Genomic DNA, 4,998 nt, shown 5'->3' on the forward strand with positions numbered 1-4,998 from the left:
CTCTGACAACGTGTTGCATGTGTGTATGTGAGGAGAGCTTTATTTACAGAGGCCTTCTGATTACAGGAAATGTCATACCCTGCTGAGACGCACTATGCGTGTGTCATCACTGGAGACGTTTACTCAGAAAGGTTCCCTGGTTGCTCAAGAGGATATTATTTCTGCGAAAGGTTTTATGTTTGTAGCATCTGTCAGAACAGTTTTAAGGGAAAATACAGCTTGAACAGGCATGAAAGAGTGGACTCGGGCCAGAAGCTGTACATGTGTACCTTCTGTACGAATACCTTTTCTCAAAGAAAACACCCGGACAGGCATGAAACATTGCAACCTGGCAAAAGGCCTTACCATTGCAGCATCTGCCAGAACATCTTTAGTAATGCCAGCTGGTTAACCATGAAATATGACACTCTGGCGAGAGGCCCTATGTATGTGGCAGTTCTCAGAAAACCTTTACTTGAAAAAGAGGCCCGGTTTTGTCATGAAATATTACACTCGAACCAGAGGCCTCACAGCTGTAGCACGTCAGAATAGCGTTGCTGACAAACGGTCGCTTGTAAAACATGAGAAAAGGCAGGTAGCAAACACTCTACTTCATGCGTCGGAGAGATTGCCTAAAGAGAAACATTCGTAAACCACAATGACAGCACAGTCACGAAAAAGGTTGGTGAGAAATTTGCACTGTGACTGGTTGCACACTGGTGTAAATTCAATAAGTGGTATGCCTTACAGAAGTTAATAAGGGTAGCAGCTGGGCTTGTTGGTACTCCATGACTAACTTAAATAATTGCGCAGAAAAAAGGGGAGGCATGGACGAAGTGAAGACAGACACTCACGGCGCAGACTTCCAACTACATTTTATTGTTCCACTGTGTGAACCTTATAAACTTCACAAAGAATGACTATGCATGCGTAAGCAAAAGAGATTAAACGCCCGACGATGCGGCGGCCAAAAAAAATTCCTTTTCGGTGAGCGCAAGCGGGGGCGTGCTCACATTTATCTTTCATGCATTATCTTTTACACATTTATCTCTGACGCATTTATCTTACAGAAGCTCGCTCATAAGCAGACCTTGGTCATGCATTAAGTTGGAGCAGTGACAAGAGGCCCCATTTCTCTAGTGTCTCTTGGAAGGGCTTTCAGGAACTCAACAGATCTATCATGAGTGCCTACACTTCACGATAATTACTGTATTAGTGTTATCAGTTGAAAGAGTCGAGCTACAAAATATTTGCTGAGCAACAATGTTCCCGGACTTCAAAAAGCCGTCTAGGCAGAAATTGTTAAAAATTAATCATAAATCAAACTTTCTCCTTGGAAGCTTAGGCTCAAGTAAAACCTGCCTGCAGCACCTGTCAGAAAAGTTTTTTAAAAAGAAATCTAACATCAGTGAAGAATTGTGTAGTGCTGACAAGTCTAATGTGTACAACCAAAAAGCCTATTCCCTAAAAATCTCCTGTTCCACTATATATGTTAACTCCAGTGATCATTTGGTCAATGTTTTTTCTCTGAGGCACTTTAAGAAATGGATTAACTGGGCAGTGCGCAAGTTGCAATTTGAGCTTCTGAAGCTAATACTTTCTTTGTATAATTTGATGTAAATTATTTGAATATCACTATCATCTTCATCAGCTAATGTAGGTTCACGGCAGGATGAGGGCCTCTGATTGACCTCCACCTGCTCCTGCGCTGCCCGAATCCATTCATTGCCTCCAAATTCTTATTTTGTCCCTCTATATATTTAATGGCCTTCTACAGCCATCTCGATAGCCACTCTGTTGTCCTCTGATCCACAAGTTGTCATTTCATCTCACTACATGGCCAGCCCAAGTCCTTTTTCTTTCTGCTCTGGCTGCATGCATTTTTGGGTTCAGTGACAAAAGGGGCTTACTTTAATTATTTCTTCAGTGCTTTCCCAATACACTCCAGTTCTTACACGTACTGTCCCGGGTTTCTTTCTCGTAGTTTAGATAAACACTGACAAGTTGTCCAAAGTATAGTCTTCTACTTATTTTAGCATTGCATTACTTACAGGAGATTGACACGAAATTTTTGTGTTACATTTTTAGTGCTGCTATGGGTGCCTATTGGCCCACTAATCATATAATGGCACATAAGACGGTAGATCGCAGCTTAGACAATCATTTACAGCGTCGTTTATTCGTTTCGGTTTCGATAAAACGAACGCCGAGCGGCCGCCATGACAGGCGGTAGCACCCGACTATAAATAGGGTTCTAACCTGACGTCAGCATTCTTGCTGCACCGCTGCGGGTCTGGACCAACACCACCTAGACTATGTTGGTCTGGACGCGCACGCGCTCGCCCAAACCGGCTGAGGTCTTCACCATCCCCTCGCGCCCGGGCAGCATGACGTCAGTCCCAAAACCATGACGTGTACACAGTGTAGCAGCGCGCGCCAACCGGAGCCAGCGCGTTGGCTACGTCATGGGATCCCCGACGTCGGCAGTTTGGGGCAAGGAGCAGATGATGTCATGCTGGCAGCTGGCCCGTTCTGGCCTTTCTGGTGCGGGCAGAGACTAAAATGAATTTAAAATATGTTATACTGAACGGCTACTGTTGAAAATTGCTGGGAGGTATCTCCTGATAAAAGGAAGCATTTTGCATAGTTATCTCAGCTCTGAAATTCCGCATCACTGCTCCTTTATGCTGAACGGGGCGCTTTCTGTATGCCTATTTATTATTAGTTTTAGATTTATTCATATTTATTTGTAGCCTCACGGCCACTTTTTCAGATAGCAGTTCCTCGAGCATTTTTTGCAGGTGCTCTGCCTACTCACTGAGCCGGACAATGTCATCTGCGAACCTCAAATAGTATTCCCTGACATAATCCTGCGTTGTCCTAGTCAAGCATCCTAAATACCCCCTGTAGACACTGTGAATAGATTTGGAGCGATGGTATATCTCTGACATACTCCCTTTCTGATCGCGAAAGAGAGAGAGAGGAACAACAGCTGGGATTCTTCAGTACACATGCTTACCGTTTGGCGTGGCCTCAGCACCAGCCATTTTCCAAAGGGAGATGGACAACCTGTTCAGGGTCATGAGGTGTACTTGTACCTGGTTACAGGCACAGATGATGAGGACCACCTGCAGAACCTACACAACGTCCTGGCACGATTGCAGGACTCTGGTCTCAAGCTGAAGCTAGAGTAGTGAGTCTTCCTGGCCCCCACTGTGGAGTACCTAGGACACGTCATTTCCCAGGCCGGCCTGGCCCCGGCACACCGCAAAGTCAAGGCTGTGCTCAAGGTGCCCAAGCTCCAGAAGAAGGAGCTGCAGAGCTTCCGCGGCCTCATCAACTTCTACAAGAGTTTTCTGTCGAAACTCGTTTTATCTGCAGCCGCTCTCCATCGTCTGTTCCAAGATGAACAGCAGTGGGCCTAGAAGAAGGAACAGGACGTGGCCTTGCAGCACAGCAAGGAGCTTATCTCCAAGGCTCCAGTGCTGGTATACTTCAATCCAGCCAAACTTGTCGTTTCGAGTGTAGATGCGTCGCCATACGGTGTGGGAGCCGTCCTAGCACACCGGAACAAGAATCGCCAGGAACGCCGTGTCAAAATTTGCTTCCAGTCTGCTTCATGCTGCAAAACAGCAGTACAGCCGGCTGGACAAGGCAGGCCTGGCCCTCACGTTCGGGGTCGAGCACTTTCACCAGTATACCTGTGGGGCCGGAAATTCGAGGCGGTCACGGACCACAAGCCACTGCTGGGACTTATGGGGCCTGGCAAGGCTGTTGCTGTGCAGGCATCACCTCAAGTGGTACTCTGGGCCTTGATGCTTGCGGACTACGGCTACCAGCTGGTTTACCATCCGGGAAAAGACCTGTCCCCTACTCATGCCATGAGCAGCCGGCCCCTGCCAGAGGTGCCTGCTGCTCTTCTGGAGCCTGCAGAAGTGTTCATGCTGGAGGATGCATACTCTCGTTACATTACACGCTGGAGCATTACGCCCCCATCGCTGTACAAAATTTGTGATGGCTCGCATAAATGTCTTTGGTTTTTAAACAATATTTTTTTCATGAACTCATGGCTAAACTCTTTAAAGCGACACTTTATTATGTCTAGGCAAAAGAAAAATCTGGTGGACCCATGTACGCAAAAAAAACTCCTCTGACACAACACTATGTGCATGCGCGAAAAAACCCGGTTTGGAAAGGAGCTCGAAGGAAGGAGAAAGGTACTGGGTGGTTTTATTAATTCTCTCACAGCAGAGCACGCATGCAGCGAGCTACTGCGTAAAGCATAGACGAAGCAACAACGGCGGGCAGAGCCGGTGGTGGCACGGGTGGAGCAGCGTCGACGTTGCAATGGTAGACACCGCCATAAAATTTGCGGGTGCGCCAGCCGAAATACTACCCGGCATGGCGCAGTCTCAAAACTGTGACGTGACATGCTGCAGCGGCACGCAGCAACCGCAGCCAGTGCATGGGGCACGTCATGGGGAGCCTCGACAGTTTCGGTATGGTGGCTAGAAGTTTCGGCACAGGAGCAGATGGTGTCATGCTGATGCCGACTGCCACAGGATATCCATTCTGAGCTTTCTTGTGCACGCAGATTAAAATAGATTTAAAATATGTTATACTGAACGGTTACAGTTGAAGCTTGCTGGGAGATATCTCTATATCCTAAGCAAACATGGTTACCTTAGCTTTGAAATTGTGTCTGTACTCCTTGATGTTATTTGCGATTAACTTTGTGCATAAGTATAGGAACATTTCATAGTATTGAAGTAATAACTTGTGAAGGTTAGGCTGCTGTTTTCCTCGAAACCTGGCAGATTAAAGGTGGTCATTCTGCTTGTTTTTGTTTTTTTGCGTGTGGAATCTGCATTGCATACTTCATGCACTCAACTTGTATTCAGCAGAGTTGAGTGCGAACGCGTACAACCAGATGGGCATGCTCAACGACTGTACAAAATCCCAAATTATGTAAAGAAATCAAAATCCTTCCATTTGACAGGAACTACCCGGCACCCTTTA

This window comes from Haemaphysalis longicornis, unplaced genomic scaffold (assembly GCF_048455015.1).
Source record: "Haemaphysalis longicornis isolate Haplotype H1 unplaced genomic scaffold, Haemaphysalis longicornis Haplotype H1 scaffold_8, whole genome shotgun sequence".
In the NCBI taxonomy this organism is placed as follows: Eukaryota; Metazoa; Arthropoda; class Arachnida; order Ixodida; family Ixodidae; genus Haemaphysalis; species Haemaphysalis longicornis.